The sequence below is a fragment of the Neopsephotus bourkii genome, unplaced genomic scaffold, assembly GCF_033783945.1.
Source record: "Neopsephotus bourkii isolate Nb327-2 ecotype Australia unplaced genomic scaffold, CSIRO-AGI_Nbou_v1 NB_991, whole genome shotgun sequence".
In the NCBI taxonomy this organism is placed as follows: domain Eukaryota; kingdom Metazoa; phylum Chordata; class Aves; order Psittaciformes; family Psittacidae; genus Neopsephotus; species Neopsephotus bourkii.
Genome location: NW_026901483.1, coordinates 1,486,973 through 1,506,467, shown reverse-complemented (window position 1 = coordinate 1,506,467; position 19,495 = coordinate 1,486,973). Strand labels below are relative to the sequence as shown.

Below are 19,495 nucleotides of genomic sequence, written 5' to 3'. Positions count from 1 at the left end.
GGAAATAAACCAATGAATGATATCTTGCTGCAATTAGGTTGTAACCCTGCTTTTATTGATTGATTTGGCACTTCTGGAAGCTTCCAAGGTACTTAACAGAATTACAAGCTTCGTGTCTGGCTTCCATTTAACTTCTTAACACCATTGCAGCATTGGCACTGTAGGACTGGCATACAAAGCCGTAACTTCACAGTGGAGCTAAAACATTTATTTTAGTAGGAAAATGAAACAAATGAAAGCGCTTTCATCATTTAAAGCAGGAGGGGTGTTTAGGGTGAGGTTGATGGCTTCATTAGCATTTATTTGTTTGGTATGAATTGGAAAGACACCCAACAGTAAATCTGGCTGACAGTAGTATCTCCCTCATCTCACAAACAAGCAGTGCGGCTCTGCAAAAGTGGAGGAATGTCACTGCATGGCATTTAGTCAGAAAAAACGAAGTATGTTTTTAGTCATGCAGAAAGTCGATTGCTTTTAAAATAGATGGTATAGCTAGGATGTAACATTTACATATCTGAAGATGATGGCGCGATCCTCCTCACTGAGGATACTGTATGTGCATATGTATACTTCACTCTTCAGCGGAGTTTATGTAGCTATGTCAGTTCTTCTTATACTTACAGAGAAGCTAATCCTGTGTTGAATCACAGTCTCTTTAAAAGGTAATACTGATTTTTTAAAATCTGTAATTTCATATCTGATCAAAATCTTGTGGTATGTAAGATGACAGTAGGCTGAAGTTTACATTTCAGCACAGTATTCAAGCACTTTTGATGTCACACTTGTGAAATGAATAGGACTACTTATATCTAACATTTTAAATATTGTCACAAGGTACTGAATTGAACTATTTCAGAGAATAGCTAAATGTGTTAATAAATATTATATCTAGTGAAGGTGTGTGTAGATTTACTATTTAGATAGAAGGGATTTCCAATTTGGAATATAATTCAGTCTTTAGTAGCTACCTGAATAGTTCCTAGTCATCTAATCTTTAAACATCACCTAGTAAAAGACATTTGATAGTTAAATATTAATAGCAGCATATAAAAATGGAGAGGATAAGGCAGTATAATATGTGAAAGTGACATAGAAGAACAGCGTGTAATTAAGTCTAAGAATGTTGTGATCAGAGTAATAATGCTGCCTGAAATATTCTTACTATATCATTTTTATTCAATTTTTAATAATTTATTTTTAATTTCAATACAATCAAAATTGGATCACAAAAGGCAATTGTGTTTGCAAATGTGTGCTTGTATTGCTGATATAAGTTGTATAAAAAATGATAGATGATATTTTGATGAAACATGTAAGCATAAAAAGATGACTTTAGCAGTAAATATAAATTTAGAAAGTATTATGTTTGTAAGAGTAGCTTACATTTAATTTTGTACAAAGCAAATATATAAGAAAAAGATTTGAAGTAAGTTACAACACAGACAAAAATTCCTTTTTATTAAAAGAAAACCAATTATTTGAAGTTGCTTTTCCAAAGCTAACTCAGGTTTAAAAATATCATTCAATGAAGTATTTGTTTATGTAAGATGCCAAGACTGATGGCTGTGAGCATCTAGGTAATAGATTATGCAGCCAGAAGGGAGTATCATTTTCATCTGCTCTGACTTCCTGAATTAATTGCTGTTTGTATTGGTGCAGATCTTATAGAAAAAAAACAACCCTGCCTCATCTTTAAGATGATTAGTGTTAAAAAGTCTTCTATTTGCCCCTGTGCTGGCACTGGTACAAAAATGAACCTTATTTCTGACTGTTTCTAATTTATCTTCCAGCCATTTAATCTCATATTTCTGTCTGGTAGACTGAACCAATTGCCAAATTTTTCATCTACAGATCAGCAGCTGATACCAAAGGCTTGACCTTAAGCTTTTCGATAAATAGAAGATAGTGAGATACAATTCTCCTATGCATATTTTCCCAGCATTTAACCATTTGCATGGAATATATCTGAACCCTCTTGTTTTTAAAGTTTTGTGTTTTTTTTAATGGTTGGTCAACATTTAGATATCACATTCTGATTATCTTTGCTCACTTCAGATTTTTTCTTTTTATTTGTATTAGAACTTTTGGATTCTGTTGAAATTTTACATCCTGGCTGATTATCCACTGGAATTTCAGTAGCTTTTTCAAGAAACATTGCTTTTCAGGACAATATCTATTGTGGTATAATCATCATACTTTTGATACTAAAGATGTGACTGTATTTGGCTGTATCAAAGTAAAATTAAGTAATTGTGTGCACCTTACCAAACTACCTAGATTGCTTTGATTTCAGGGACTGTCTCTCCACCTTATACTTCAATGCTTTCTGATCCTTGTGGATTGGTGACATTTATCAGAGAGCAGATTAGGTGGTGTTTTTCCTGCTGATCAAATAAAAGTAAAACAATGTAAAGCCCAAGAATACATCCTTTTGGGCACTGGCTAGAAGGGCATATTGATGATAATTTTATGGCTATAGGTAAAGATTCTTCGTTTAGTTACTTTTGTTGGGTTTAGTTTGTGCTTTTTTTTTATTTGTATTATTCTTTCTAGTATCTTGAAGTATGCAGGATTAATTGTATTTCCTTGAATGTAGTACTCCATTGGGTTCATATCAGCTATTCCATAATTTTGTTTGGGATTAGATTTTACTACACCTGGATCTGTCATGCATGATGTCTCTCTAAAATCTGTCTTGTACCAAGATACCTATTGTGATCTCACATAATGTGAGTGAATGTAAACTGTTGTCCAAGGATAGGATTATATGTTCCTGTAGCCATGAATTTTAACAAGCTCAGTTTAGGATCTTTCTGTGTTTAAATTAATTGAAAATGGCAGACAATCATCACAGGTGAGACACAGTCATGAAGAAACACCTTTATTTGGGAAATAACTGGTCTGTATTTTCTGTATGCCACAAATTGTACAGACTGAACAATTGGTATATCTTCAGTTTGCTCTTAACTGGTGCTCTTTCATTCATTCAGTGTGACTGGTCATTTTTTGGGTCCTGTTCTGGATTTGCTATAATCAGATACCTTCTACTAACTTTTTAGCATTATACCTTGCTATCTTATTTCTACCAGACCTTTTCAGGTTTACAACTTAAAATAAAATTAGAATAACTCTGTAAGATTTAGTTCTTAGTAATTTTTAATGGTCTTTTAGATGATTTGTACATTTCTGACCATTTATTTTCTCTTCTTGACACTTCCTTAGAATATATTCAGAAGATACCTTGCATTTTAACTAAACACCTACTAGACTTATTTGTGGTTCAGTTTGTGTACATCACTAAAATGTTTCTTTTGATCAAAATCTCACAGCAGTTTGGGTTTTAATAATCTCAATGTATCTTTCAGTGTTCTGCCTTACGTATTGTGCCTAAGTCTTACAGGAGTTGATATCTTTTCTAATGGGTCCCTAATGCTTGGATTTAGACATATTCTTTACTCATTCTTTGATTTCTGTATTGAGCTTCATTCTTACCTGAATTCCCATGATGTGCTGCTGATTTTGTTGCCCTTGTTGTTGAAACAATTGGTACCCTGAGAGTCAAAGGATCACCACAGTTCATTATCAAAGGCCAAAGAACCCATTTCATGCAGGAGAAGAAGAGAAATAAATTATAAGTCTTACAAGACACTGTGACTGCTTGTCAAGAGAGGTTAATGCTAAATTGAATTGTAATGAAGTGGTTTGATTCGGGAATGGTTAAACTTTTCATTTTGATTTAAAAAGTCAAAGTAGTATTACAGAACTTACGAATAGCCCTTTCCGCATCTATTCAGAGCAATGTATTTTGCAATTTGCTTTTAAATAGCCATATTGAAAATACCTCAGTATAACATCTTGATCATCCTATTTCACTTGAAAACGACTTCCAGTTTAAAAAAATAATTAAATTGAGAGACTCTTTTTACTGATTACGTTCTTACTCGATTAGCTTATTCATACAGTATGATATGTGGAATAATACATTTGTATACATTAGTGAAATATAGATGGCAGTTCTAGCTCTGAAATAGCATAATTTTAATTATATCTGACACAGGGCCCTTTTGATGCTTTTCCATTGATTTACTTTTTGAAGTTGATATCAATCCAGATTATATATTGCGAATGTATTCCAGAAGAAAGCAGTGCTGCTTATCTGTGCATTGGAGTTCAGAGAGGACACCAAAGCACTGTTTAAAGCAGTATTAATACAACCTTGAAAGTGACAATGATAACAAAATAAAAATTAACTTACATGGAATGACCATACATTTGGATATTGGAATATAATTGAGCCATGCCTGGGGAGCACCTCAGAGGAGCTAAGAATTTTGTTAATAAGAGCAGAACCCCATAGTTGTACTTACTGTTCTTGTGAACCACTAGTATTTTTATGTATTTTTCTTATACTTACAAAGTAGGAATATTCTATCAACAGACTGATAGAAAGAAAATTGAAATATGTAGAGGTAGGCTGGTTTTATGTATAAAAATAAGTAACTTTTTTTTTATCCTTAAAAGTGATTTATGGGCACACAGTTAATAGCTTTCATTTTACTACTCTGGTCACAAGCTTAGAATAATTACAAAAAGCATGTCAATGAATAAAGGAAGTTGTAAAGAACTTTAAACGGGTTGAAAAATAGTGAAAACTAGTCGCAGTTCTGTAACTTTTCTCTGCATCTAATTATTGTACATAAACCCAGTAGAATTTTACACTAAGTATTGAAAAGCTCATTTTTAAAGTGGTGCGGCATTGTCTTTAAAAGCTTCTGCAGTGCAACTTGGCACATTTCAAAGCTTTCAAATGTAAATCCTTCTAACGGAGAGTCCAGGTCCACCTTCTATACCCAGCTAGGTTATATTGCACTAAGAGCTGCAGACAGATCCGCATTCTGCTTGCCTTGTGCTCTGGGTTAATCCAGTTCAGAAACTGTATAGCAGTATAAATATGACTCCGTGCTTGAGTTTATGTGCCCTAGCGAGAGATGTAAACCAACCATATCACTCCTATGGCCATTTTCTGTCTGATTTCAGATGTTGGTATTCAGGACAAGTCTATCATTAGTGTCACTACTTTTTATTATGGTGCTTCTGCATACAACCTATTTGCTGTGATTTTACTTTGTAGATTTTTTTAGTTATATGAGGTGCATGCAGCATGTGGTAGACCCATGTATATACTATGCCAGTAAGCAAACTGGAACACTATTCAAATAAAATCTTTATGGTCCTGACCCCTTGGCTTCTCTTCAGTCCTCATATTACACTTTTGCTTTACCAGAAAAGCCAGTAGGATACTTTCTATGGAGTTTACTTGATCTCTTGAACTGACCTGAGTGGCAAAGTAATGTTTTAATATTTAATAGTTTGAAGAGTTGCACTACTGGGAAAAAATAAAATATGTATTTGATGATAGAAACTGCTCTAAAGCTTCTTGAGAGGTGTATTTATGGTTGGTTGCTATAATAGAATTTTAAATATACTAGGAATTCAGCCCACTGTTCTGGGTAGTAGATAGTTTCCAATGGGAATGAAAAAACTTCGCAGGTCTTTCTCACTCGCTGCAGCAAGTGAGAAAGTTCAATGTTAAAGATTTTGCTTTGCATTGAAACGGAAATCTGTTGCATTCTTCAGCTACCATTTAACAAATATGCAAGATGTGAAGCTGATTATCAGACTGAGAATGGAGTGCTGCAGCATTCCCCAATCACAAATGGTTCCCCAAAACAGTTGGCATTTCTGTTAGTTGGTAATCAGGGAAGTGCTTACTAGATTATCACTGCTAGGCTTTAGAGCAAATGTGCCAGAGCAGTGGGAGGCAGCTTTGGCCTCTCTTGACACCTCTTGTTCTACAGGCAAGCTGCAGCCTTGGGGAGATGTCCCTCTTGGCTCGGAGAGGTTTAGCAGCTCAATCACATTCTGGGTCATGAAAAGCTAGCAGCTTATTTCCTCTTATACAAAAATATCTTGCTGGAATTAAGGTTGACCTGATAATTATACTGCTAATACATGAGACAGCAAATAATTTCTCTCTTCTGTGAAACTTTGTTTATAGTGCCAAGTGGTTGCAAAATATATAAGAGTTTTATACTTGTGTTCTTTGTATAAACACAGCTGAAACAAAGGGGAAAAAAATGCCATTTTCACCTGAAAATTATCTGACCACCACTGCACTTCAGCTCATTATAAGTACTTTGAGTTTATTAAGTGGTGTTGCATTGCAGACAAAATACTGGAAATAGTTCTTCATTTCTTTTTAATACTCTACAAGCAATAATATCTATGTACAAATGTGTTGTTCTGGGGAAGCTAATGGTTTTGTGAGTATACCGATCAGAATGTTTTTTTCACTATTTTCTAAAGCCTGAGAATGATTTCTTTTTCTAATACTGTTTTCAGTTAATTCTTCTATTACTTTACACAAATGGCTTGTGGATATAAATACAAGAAAGTGTTAGTGACAATTGATATGCCTTGTAATTTACAACAAGGTCTCTGAATTGAGACAGGCCATTCAGGCAAGCCCTCCTGTATCTGACTACAAGCTAGAGAGCCTTCCTGGCCATCACCAGTCACAGAAAGACCTGTCCGCTTACATCTGTGCTACCAACCCTAAACTTATGCACCTTTCATCAGAATATGCTTTAGAGAATCTGCTGGAAAGACAGGGATTTTCTAGTTTCTAAGCTTTTAACGCTGACAATGACAAATCCAGTCCCAAGAGGCAACGTTCCGCCAATCTGGCTTCAGGTGACCACAGAGGGCAGTTCCAGAGTGCTAAAATGGTGTGAAATGACTGTTGGTTGTGCCTTCTAGTGAGTGCATTAATTTCTGCTAAAAGTTTTAAAATACTGAAATGATTGTCATAAGCCAGAGTTATGCTTCTGTTATGATATATTGAAGCATTGATTTTGGTCGCTCGCTGTGTAAACTTCCTCATATAGTATATGAAAAAGATCAGCAAAGAAGAATGATGATTTTAGACTTGCACAACTCTTTGAACAAATCTAAGCAGTTCCAATGACATTAGCATTTAACATCTGTCTTTTCCAACTGCATTTCACTTGTAAATATTTTCCCAGTGGAAGCGCTGTATGATTCTCTATGAGAAATACCAGTCTCCTGAGGTTTTGCTGATTTAAATTCAGAGTCATCTGGCATCAGGCAGAAAATAAGTCATCCCCTTATCCTATTCTTGTTCTGACATTTTGGAAAAGGAACTTTCTTCTAGGGTGTAGCCCTGTATGGACTTAAATAAGAAGCATAGCCTAAGGTAATATCTGCTTTTCACATTACATAAAATAGAACTTTGCTTGTGGAAGATGATATTGCTGTTGATGGCTCCTCTTTAAAATGCTAGTGTTTTAAATGTTTTGTAACCTTAAAAGAAGGCTGTAAATAAGCTTTCTAGTCCCTATCCCTAGAAAACTTTAGGTCAGGATTTAACTAAATTTGGATGTGACTTTTAACTTGTAGGTTGGATGAAATTAAAACATCTGAAAATCAGAACTTCATAGCTACTAATAAAAATGCCTCAAAGTTTATAATGCTAGTCAGTTAACTGACTACAAAATTGCAAAGGAGATCCCCAGAGAGATGCCTGGATGTACTTAATGACCTGTGGAGGTCTTTGTCACCTCTTGTAGGTAGTGTAGGGAGAAAGGCATATCCTGGTAAGCCCACCACTCTCAAAAGTGTTGTCCATCTTGTTCTGTTCCAAATGTTCACGCAGATCTTTCATGACAGGCTTTTAATTGGTGTGGCTTTCTCCATATTACCTGATTTCTTGAGAGTACCAAAGGATGGCAGGTAAACATGTAAATAACTGTCATAGATAACAGTAGAATGGAAGGTTGAAAAATGGAAGGTTGAAAAATAGAAGCTTCAAAATGTGTTGAGGAGAGTTAGAAAAATGAAAAATTGGCAAAATCTTATTTTCAATGAGGAAACAAAGGGGAAAGATACATTGTACACTGCTAGACAGAAAAATAACCAGTGGTTTGTTCGATATCCTATGCATTCACTGCAGTAAGTTTCCTACTATGTCATCTACCGTCAACATAGATACCCTGCAAGTGATGGATATATGGTTGTGATATTGGTAGTATTTGGTCTCTGAGTGACCTCAGAGAGAGGAATTATTTTATCATAGATTTCTAGCAAGCAGCCTCCTGTCAGAATGCTTTGAACTTCTCTGCATATGCATAACAGTTTCCTGATTTAAAACCAAACCCTTCTAAAAATAAGCAATTACAATATGGTTTTAAAACACTATAAGCATAAAATCAACAATTCAACAACTCAGCAATTTAAAATGGCATAAACCAAAAATTTTAAATACTAAGTAGCAGCTTACTAGGGATGTTAAAAGTATTTGTATTGCAATAGCAAGTGATGGCATCAATAGGAATACAAACTGTAGCAGAGACCCTGGAAAGTGGAAGGCAGATTGAATAACCTTTGCATTAAGTGGAAAACCACATCTGTGAATAACGTGTTTTTAACTGCATTGAAAACTGCAACTTGCATAGCTTAATCCTTAGACATGAGTTCTCAATGTGTATAATGAGGATGATAATTCTACTATAAATCCTATTCCAGCAGTATTCCCAGCGAATAATTGTTCATGTCAGTCATTTCCATGATAATCCTGGGGGATATTAGAGAGATCTTTTTCTTTCATCTGGGGTGGGGGGGGAAAGGAAGTGAATCCCTCCAAATGAAGCTGCATGATTCTTACACTGTTGCCATTTTTAAAGGCTAGAGAAATGTGTATCTTGAGAGCTTTAAAGGATAAATGTGACATTTTGCTTAATTCGGGATAGGTATTGGGAGAGCTTTCCTACCACATTTTGTCATAATTTGTTTCATTTCCTTATGGGAATTCAAAACGTATGTATAATTACAATTTAACATTTTAGCTTTCTTGATTTTAACAATATTCAGATTGGACATTTAATTTCAAACATATATTTGTACCATAGGCTGTAATTTATTTATCATGGTAACTTTGAGGAATGGAATTGGCAAAAAAGATCAGGTTCCTAGGTGCCCTAAGGTCTGTATTTTGGTTCTGTATTTGAAACATAGTGACACCTTTATGAGAACAAGTACACATATGTCACAAATGTCATATCTTAGTTAGTGACACCTAACTAGTAATGTTTTCCAAATTATCTATTATCCTGTGCAGGTTAGTATAAATTCCTTATGCACCTAAGGCTTTATTTGCTAAAGATATTCTTTATTTCTTCTCTGAGGTCATACTTTTTTTTTTTTTTTTGTCTACTGAGAGCTGCTGAGTACTGTTACAAATCATACATATGATGATGTACCTTTAAATAAACAAATGTAAATCATGCACCCTAGTCATATTGAGTGCATGAGAAACACGCATTGGGTGTTCTTTCTGGAGTTGCTATGTTCTATTTATATGTATTATGCAGAGAACTTTGACACTAGACTTTGATCTACGTTAAGTAGAGCGTATATGTAGGATGCTGAATGGTTGCTAATGTTGCTCTGAGACGCTCTCATACAAAATATATCCCTTGTCTACCTTGGCTGTAAGACAAAATGCATGTACAGGCTGAACTGCTTACTTTGTCTCTGTTGCCTGTTCTTCATCCAGAGATTGTAATTTGCCTTTCATGCTCTGTTGTTTACTCACTGAAAGCAGCAGCAATAGATAAATGTTATTTAAGAATAAGAATACTCTACAAGCCCACAAGTTGTGGCCCTCCCTGAGTTGTCCTCACTTAAAATAGTTTTTTGTTAAATTACATGGCCCAATCTCTGTCTTATGCAGCTTGAAGGACAGAAAAAACTGGTGGGAGTGGTCACAGTGTGGTTTGAGGAGAGCAAGTAGAGGATGTGTTCAGGTCTCAGCTCTGAGAATTCTAGTGTTCTGTGTTCACAGAGGACATTTTGGTGTTTTATATGAAAAGAACTTCTTATGAATGCTTTTATTTCTGTCAGATAAGTAGACAGACGTAGTTGCTCAATTTTCATTCAGAAGGAAGTTTCTGTGGTTTGTCGGCCTCAACTCTCAGGACTTTCTCCAATTTGGAATTGCAGCTTATCGTGTTGGTGAAAGGAGGATGTCTTTCAGGAAGTAAAGAAAACCTGCTAATGATCAGCCATATGCTCTTTCATATTCAGAACTACTATTCAGTGTCAATACTTTTTCATTTGACTGCACCACCTTCTGTCTTTGATATCTGCCAGTTCTTCATAGTTTTAAGTTTTTCCCTCAACTTCTAAAATACTTTATCGCGTAGCTAAAGCAGAAGTACAGCCTTCAATTCAGGAGGCTTAGTTGCAAAGGAAGCCCTACTTTTTCAATATTCTGTTACAAGAAAGAGATTACTTTTCTAGCTTGATGTCACACTCCTTTATCACAGTGTCTTTTCTCACAGGAGGTTAAAAGACTAAAAAATAATAAACTTTTATGGAATTGAGTCTGGAATGTAAGAAATTTGAAAATTAAATGGTCAGATGTGAACAATTTTTCTGAGCTTCTCTTGAAGTTACGGATATCTGAGTTAAACAGCCTGTAAACACAAATTATTTGAGCCATGTCATTCAGCGGATGGCTTACTATTCTAGCAAGGGCCTACATTTCTTCCTACACCTGCTTTTTGAATGTTAATGATGACATGTTTGCTTTCAGGACAAGGGAACCCACCCACCTTTTGTGGGTGACACTTAAGAGTCATGTGCATTTGACAGAAAATATGACTGTATGTTGTCCAAGGAGCTAAACCCACTGCAACTGTTTCTCAGTAATTCTCTGCATGGCTGGGAATCTCTGTCTTTTTATCAGCTCCTGAAGGGAAAATTTGTTACCTCCGGTTGACCAAACCTGACCTTTGCTGTAGAAGAACTGAACTCTGATGCATTAGGAAATGTATGTTTTGGTCCGTTGTGATCTTTTGCCTTCCTGTGTCTGATAGAATGCATTCATTAACTCCATTCTTCTGTTAAGTAATTCCTTAAAACATGCAATTTATGTTTTAAGTAAGAGAGTTAATTAGTCCTTTTACCTAGTTCCTGTCAAAACCAAAGAATGCATCAAGCCCTCTCTCATTAGTATTCATACAAAGTGAATTGCTCCTTTCAGTTTTCGTTCATTATTATTTAACCGTTAATCCAAAAAGTGTATAGGCTCATGTTACGATGATGATTATTTTTTTTTGGTTGGTGTCCAGAGGGTCATTTTGAATGAAGCTCATTGCAGAAGGGTTGCAGAGTATGTGGATTTGCAGGAGCATTTAATGTGTTTTGCTTCCAGTCTTCCTCTCACTGGGCAACAAGCCAGGAACTGAGGTTTACTTTGTAAGTACTGAATCACTAATGCAAAAGCAGTGAAACTACATAGCTATCATACCCATCTGTCCAATATTACTACGCATGGAACTGACCATATTGAACATATTGAATTAATTCCACTGCAGCGTTGCCCATCAAATTACTTGACTCTTTACATCACCCTTTTTTTGCTCCCTAATGCAAAACATCCATTTTATTTGACAAGCCCTTCTTTGGCTTTGGCCTAAACAGAGAATGGGGATGATCTTGGCTCACTTCACTCTAAATAATCGTTCTTTAATTACACCAGAGGTGGTATCATCTGCAGTAATTACTGAAAAGATGTCAGCTCTCAGATAATGGAGTAAAACATTAATGGAACTGAGCTGCCCCAGACATTGGCTCATAGAAACCATCCACTTGTTACGCAGTGGCTTGACATTATTCTTAGCACCATGTCAGTCCTAGTTAAGGTTTCAGCTGAGTACCTGAGTTACGATCTTTCAGAAGTTCCATATGTCATAATGCTGATGTGTATTGTTTTGATTAAAAATGAATCTTGCTTTTTCCTCAGAAAACAAAATAATTTGTGGCTTCTGATAGATTTTTTTTTACAGCTACCTGAGTCATATCTCTGAGACTTCCTCCTAACCATCCAAATCTTTTTATAGAGGCCCATGACATCTTGAGGTAGTCAGACCATGCAGGTACATAACAGGAGTTGTTCGAATTGGTAAGCAGCAGCCAGTAGTAAAATCTTAGGTGTAATTCAGCCTGAAAAAAGACTAATTCCCTTGGCAGAAGTTACTGGATTATGCACTTGTAAATGAGATCTATCAGCTTATAATGAAAATAAACATTTTTGCCACTTGGAGTGTCAGAAATTTAGCCTGGAGATATTTGTTCCAGCAACTTAACTCAGTTTAAATCTCAAACCCAAGCTATAGTTTTCCAAGAACTGACCAAAGTTCTGACACATTGTAACTAAATCTGTAGTGGAGCAATAAAATGGTACCAGAAAATTACTTAAGGCAGCTGTGTTTTGAGATGTAAGTTTGTGACTTTCTAGATGGGCGTCTTGTATGATACATTTTTTGGCCTTACTGAAGTTGTGAAATTCTTTGAATCTAAACATGCAGTAAAAGTATAATAATGCAATTATGATGTATATAACATTCTGTGACTTACACGTATTTTATATGGCATAGTCTTCACTCTCCTTTTTGCAGTTATTTTATCTATTAATGAGCCCATCTTTCATATTCAAAGTAAATAAAATCCAAATCTATCAATCTATAAATGACAGTAATACTTAGTGAAGCAACAGCAGTCATTTGTTACTCAGTTACATAGAAAATCTAATATAATTCCAATTAAAAATAAGCCAGATGAGATCTTCAGAAATCACTTCTTATGCATCTCCTCACATATGTTAGTCTTCAAAAAAAAAAAAAAAACCAACATATGTGGAGAGCACTTAAATCCATATGGTATGCTCCCCTTGATATTTTTTCTATTAAAAATCTCTATACTGATAAGGCAGCCTTTTGATTTATATAGCTGGTTTTTCTTCAGTATAGAATATTGAAGGCTGTTTTTCTTCCCTTTCCTGCCTCCTCCTCTTTCTAGATTTATTACCATTTTCAGTGTCAGGACAAAGTTTCAAACTATAAATTTCAGGTAAGGAGCAAATGTGATGAATGCCAGTTTGCCCTTCCTTCCCCAGAGTTCGTAGTGAAATGCTGGGTAGTGGTGATCCCAGATGAGACTTGAAGGGAGTTTGCTTCAAGCAACATCCTATACTGTACAGAATTCAGCAAAGATTTAAATGGTACAGTGTACATTCAGTGGGTGCCAGGTCTGTTATTTTCTCTTTTCAGTTCACCTTTCTTCTGGAAATTAACCTTTCTTCTGCAACTTTAGTAAATAACAGTCTCAAAGGTTTATTGCTGCGCAAAACCCTATTCAATTCTAGTTAAAACTGGGTTTATTTTAAAATTTTTAATAAATATTAAGCTTAAAATTTTTGTCTTTATTGACTGGTTGGATTAGCAGCTAATACGTCATGTAAATGTTATTAAAAATATTTATTACATAGTTATTTGATTTTGAAGGAATGAATGTATTAGTTATTTCTTCCTATATGACATTATAGCACAATCAAGATGATTTCACCTGCATTTTGATTACAGCAGGAGTTTGCACTTCAGTTGATTGTAGCTCTATCTCTGTTTTGGTTTTGGTTGACCTACTTGTACTTTTGTATGTATGTGTAAGATGCAGCACAGCACATAGCTGTGTATTTTCTTTGCTAAGTCTGATGCTTCCAGTGTTCCCCATTACCCTACCATTAAGTAGTTTTGAAACTGGAAGCAAAAAGAAGTGGGAATGTCCGGTTTGACTGTGAGTTTCCTCAGCCCTTTGGCTACAAGAGTAGCTCATCCGTGTGCATCTTTGTGTGAAATTGATAAGAAGTAGGCTTAATCAAAGCACTTAAAAATTTGTTTTACCGGAGGTATCAGAAATGTGCAAGAAAAAGGTTTAAGGGACTCTGCAGTGTCCTTTAATGTTCTGGTTGCATTTCCTGCTTCAGAAGTGAATCTTGTCTGGATAAGAAGGTCCATTGTTTTTACAAAATCCAGAAGTTTTTCCTACGGTTTTGAAGATGGTGCACTATGTGTTTATAAACCAACTTCCTCTTTGATTTCACTGAGATTTCTACTTACAAATCAATGTCAGGGTGTAGCCTGGGGAGTTTGTAAGTAAAGTTCAAGAGAAAATAAAGCAGCAGACTCATTAATGAAAGAAGCTGAATGAATGGTGTGTAGTTTTCCCCACCCCGAAGATGGCTACTGGCAGCCTAGTTCTGATTATTTCTGTATCTGGTCTCATAGCACAATTCTGTTTGTCTTGTTAGTAATATTTCCAAAATGAATGCAGCAATCTGTCACTTATTGTATGGTAATATATATATATGCATTTTTATTATACCTCATTATTACCCTTACTTTAGCATACTAAAGTCTGCATAGGGTGCAGCGGCTTAGCTAATAGCCCTGAGGCACACAAAGGACAAAAGAAGCTTACTTTAATAATGTTTCAGACACTTCACTGTGATAGTATTTATTTTAGTCTAAAACCCAAATAAAGATCTTTAGAAGACTAGAAGACTAAGTGCTGAACTTACAAAGGGACTTGTAGTGTTCAGGAGGAAAGATTTAAGTATGTTCAATATGGTATATATTTGCTTTTTATTTGGGGGTTGCAAATACAACTTTGGGACTAAGTTTACTAGGACTAGGTAGAAGTATCTTTTCTGCTGGAACTCTGAAGCTATTATGGAAAACATTCTGTGTCTGTAAGAATCCTGTTTTCACATGTTATTTTGAGTGAGGAACATATATTTAACTTCAGTAAAAATAGGGGTAAGTTTGACTGGATTGAGAAAAGATTTCCAATGATCAGAGAGGTGTCTAAGTGACTTTCTTTAATATATCAGCTTAAGTTAGCTTTTATTAATACATTATATAGGCGGTATGTTAATGACATGTGCTTTATAAAGCACAGTAATTGCTTTATATAAAAACCTTACTTATTTATTGGTATTTTTAATCGATAATTGTTTCTTTCTATATATTAGACCTGTAATTTAAGAGTGCTTATTTAAATCTTTAATGAACACTATACTAAACAAAGATGTTTTAACTGCTGTTAAATTCTCTTGTGATCAGGACAAAGTTGTGTGCTATGGAAAACTGTATATGAATAGTAACTATAGTTAACAGAATTTATAAGGTTGGAATGAAAGGTGCATAATTCCATGAGAAAACATGATGAAGAAACTCTAGAATGAAGACTCGCTTAACTTTAAAAGGAACATTGTTTTTTAAAAAATGTTGTATTTAAATTTGAAATATTTCTCTATGCAGAGTTGTAGCTGAACATTGAAAGAGTAACATTCAATTCATATTTAGGAAATTGAACCTTCATAGGGCTCTTTTCCAGTATATGGTTGATCCAAACGATTCATTTAGTATGAAAAAATGATAGTGAGCGTTGGATTTTGTTATACTATGATATGATATCATGTCTAAAGCTTATAAGCTGTTAAAAGTCACAAGCTGTATGTACCCTATTTTAAGATTTATTAAAAAAAAGGCTAAAAATATTTTTATAACTGGCAGCTAGAATAATCCACTGTTATTCACTGTGGCATAACCTTTAACATGGTATCAGTGTTACCTTACTGCAATATAGAAGAGATTGTATATGCCAAAAAGAAACACTTTTTTTCTATGATAATTTGCAAGTTTTTCACATTATCATTTGAATGAAAGTGCAGTCTTTTGAGATGAAACATTGCAATGTGACATTGCATTAATTCATCAAAAAGAGTATGAAAGAGACCTTGGATGAAGAACTATTGAAAGGATTGAGATTTTGACATTGACTTCTGTGCAATCAGGATTTCACCCTTAATTATTTCTTTTTCCTTTTAAGTGTCTCAAGTTAGAAAACAACCTTACTGAGTGCATTCTTCTGCCTGGAAAACCCTAGTTGATGTATGAGAAAGATCACAAAGGAAAAATGTTATGGAAGATATGAGGGAAGTAAAGAAATAGGCGTAAGAAATACAAAGTCTAAGAGAGGACAGAACAAGAAATACCTGTGTGACTTTGTGTGCATGGAAACAAGTACTTTTATCACAGTCCTATAGTGATGTGATTGGAGGGTATAACATGCCTTCCACCTTCAAGCCAGCCTCTTTGTGGAAGCCAGGACAATGTGAGTATCTGAATGTGCATGCTAGGCCCTTTTGAGCTGCAGATACCTAACTCAAAAACATGTAGATAATCTTTATAACACCAAATCAGCAGATTCACCAGCATACACGTAAGCAGGCAGGCATCTTACGTGATTGCCTTCCAGTGGGTATTTGACTCCTTAAAGGTAGTTTGTCCTTGTTATTAAGAAAAAAGTGTATTAGCAGTTCCCAGCAAGTTATATATAATCCTGCTATGTGTTACACAGCCCATGTAAACTTGATTGGCTTTTTGTCTAAGTATATGCAAGTCTCACGTGTAAGTGTAGTTTGCTTATAAGGGTGTTTTGAATTACCTGTCTGACTTTTGTGGCTGTATTGTATAAAAGCAAGTGATAGGATGCAGACAGAGCTACATTAGTGTAATTTCTCTTTTTAGCTTAGACTAAGGCTTGTTGCTGTCTACTTGAATGGGTGATGGATACAGTTTTGCAGTATCCACTGTATAAGCACTGTACTTGCTGTATAAGGTAGTCATTAAATCTCACAAATGAGGTGAGTGATATCAAGAATAGTGTATCAAATTTCCTGTGCAGGCAACTTCTGATTTCAGAGCATTAGGATATAACATAGCTTTTCTTGCTTTTCATTATGCTGGCTTTGGTTGGGATATTTTCTACTTATTTTATTCTGGTTTGTTTCATCACAGGCTATAAAAATGTGTGGGTTGTGTTCTGGCTTTTTATTTCTGAAAAGCCATTATCAACTCTGCTCGAAACAGAGATGCAACTGAAAATTAATTTAGCCCTACTGTAGTTTGGTTTAATTTGCTGAATTGCCACATTGTTTTATGTTGCTTGGTTCAAGCAGTAGTTTTCTGGGAAGGGATACTGGTCTGGAAGAGTAGGTGTGGGTCAGTCAGGAGCTTGTGTAGGAGGGTTTGTAGGAGCAAGGAACTGTGAAGAAGCTCACCTTGTGCCTGGTTCTGTATGTGCCTCAGCCTGCCCAATTGTTTCTGGCTTGCAGCTCCCATGCAATTGCCCAAGTTATGTTCCCCTCCCACTGTTGATCCCCCTTAGGTGCAAATTATGTGCACCACTAATCTTTATTCAAAGGTGGTATCATGTGTTCTTGTTGGATTGTTTGTGGAGAGATAGCTGAGCAGGAGTCCAGTGTTTCATAGTCCTCTTGACAAGTTCAACCCTACAGTCAGTGCTAACACTGGGGGTTAACTTGCCAGAATACCCAGGAACTTAAACTATAATGTGCTTCCTGCTGAGAACACTTACACAGGATTAATGTCCCAAACAAGCGGTACAAATTGTGCAACTCCCTTTCAGTGAAAAGCCATTAACAAAAGCTGTGTTTCTAGCTCTGATTTAATGGGAAATCTTGCATTTTTCTGTAATATTTCAGAGATACTTTGGACTGCTGGCAGCTATGTCTTTTTCGCTGCAGGACTTGTCCCTGAGGCTGCTTTTTCTACTGTGTCACTTGTGCCCTTGTTCTTAATGCAGCCTTATACTCTACTGAAATCTCGTATACTTTGTATCTCGGCATAGAGGAGTCTCAGGAGGACAGACTGTCCCAGGACATTCAGCTGGATGCAGCTTATTCTTCTATAATCTTTTGAAGTTTATTGGAATAAACAGAGTGAGAAGAATATGTTGCTGCTGTGTTGCTATTCATAACATCAGAAAATATGCTCATGGATCACTCAGAGTTACTCTGCAATGGCATGACAGCCTGGCCCAACTGAACAAAAGCAAGGAGATTTAATTCCAGATGCCCATCTTTCAGCCAGTCACTTAGGATGTTGGAAGTGACTCTGACATAGCTTCAACAATATTATATAGCTCGCAGGGCCTCCTCAAAGGAAAGCATAAATCTTGAGTTTTCTTTATTTTGTTGCTTCTGATTTAAACTAATCAGACTAATGAGTTTATTTCATTATTAGGTTTGATGGCAAATTTTGCCTGTAACTGCTGGCATGATAAACAGAAAGAGTGACAGACCATTAGGAGAATAAAAATCCAGATTTTAAGCACCCCCATGTTAAAGATTCTGTGATTTGCTGTTCCCAATATTTCTTTTATAACAATATTTGGCACACATGGTACAGTCAGTGCTAGATGTAGATTTCATTCTTTGTTAATATTCCCCATTTAACGGTGTACTTGCTCACGTAGCTACAAAACCTCAACAGAGGAAATTGTGTAATGTGCTTTGGTGCTGAACAGAGAGCAACAGAAGGAACTTTCTTTGAGCTATAGAGGGAGAAAGGAAGAAATTCAGGAGAAATCAAGATATTTGTATAAAGAAATCCTACTTCATAATATTACCTCCTTTCAAGCCCTAACAGTTTTGCATTGTATTTCCCTTGACTCTCTGTTCAGATCTGCCTTCTTGGCTGAACCACTTAACCATCAAGTTACTGCTGTTCTCTTTTTCATGTTCTTGAAACTGTGCTGAAGGACTAAAGAACATTCAAATGGCCAGACTGTTCTCTCTATTTAGGAACTGAAATCTCATTATTTTTCCTGATACCTCACCTTAATTTCACTGCTCTTAAGCTGTTTTCTAGTTTCTGAAGTCTACTACCACTGTTATTTCCTAACAATCACCATACTGCATTCTTAATTTAATCAATCTCCTTCAGCTCTAAATAGCTCCATAAGATAGGTTAATTTTAAAGTGAATTTCATCAAAACAAATAGTAGCAGAAAATTAGCAATGCTATTGTCATGTCATAGTTCAAGGTACCTGGAGGGACTAGTACTAAAAGAGCACAGTAGTTCAGTCTCAGAATAAAGCCTCAGGACGTCCTCTCTGTATGCATAAACTGTTACTGTAAGTATGGTGAGATGTGATTTCACCTCATTAGAGATGACCCCAAGTTATTTTAATATCAGAAGGTGTTAGGGTTCTAACTGCAGGTACAAACAGAAGTTTAGTCCTGAGTATAAAACTAAGTCTTTTGCCACTGCCCTGATTACACTAATCATAGAATCATAGAATAGTTATGGTTGTAAAGGACCTTAAGATCATCAAGTTCCAACCCCCCTGCCTTGGGCAGGGACTCCACACAGTAAACCATGTCACCCAAGGCTCCATTCAGCCTGGCCTTCAACACTGCCAGGGATGGAGCATTCACATCTTCCTCTGGCAACCTGTTCCAGTGCCTCATCACCCACACAGTAAAGAACTTCTTCCTTATATCTAACCTGAACTTCCCCTGTTTTAGTTTGAATCTATCATCCCTTGTCCTATCACTGCAGTCCCTAATGACGAGTCCCTCTCTAGCATCCTTGTAGGCCCCCTTCAGATACTAGAAGATGCTCTGAGGTTTCCATGCAGCCTTCTCTTCTCCAAGCTGAACAGCCCCAACTTTCTCAGCCTGTCTTCATATGGGAGGTGCTC

At 35.9% G+C, this 19,495-nt stretch overlaps 1 long non-coding RNA gene across 2 annotated transcripts in view; it reads left to right on the top strand.

Annotated features, from left to right (window-relative positions):
• LOC133215626 (uncharacterized) overlaps nt 1–19,495 on the top strand; it is a 139,647-nt gene that overhangs the window by 112,638 nt on the left and 7,514 nt on the right. For both annotated transcript variants that reach the window (XR_009726439.1, XR_009726440.1), the window contains exon 2: nt 15,814–16,098. This is a non-coding gene — a long non-coding RNA (uncharacterized LOC133215626). The remainder of the gene's footprint in view (nt 1–15,813; nt 16,099–19,495) is intronic.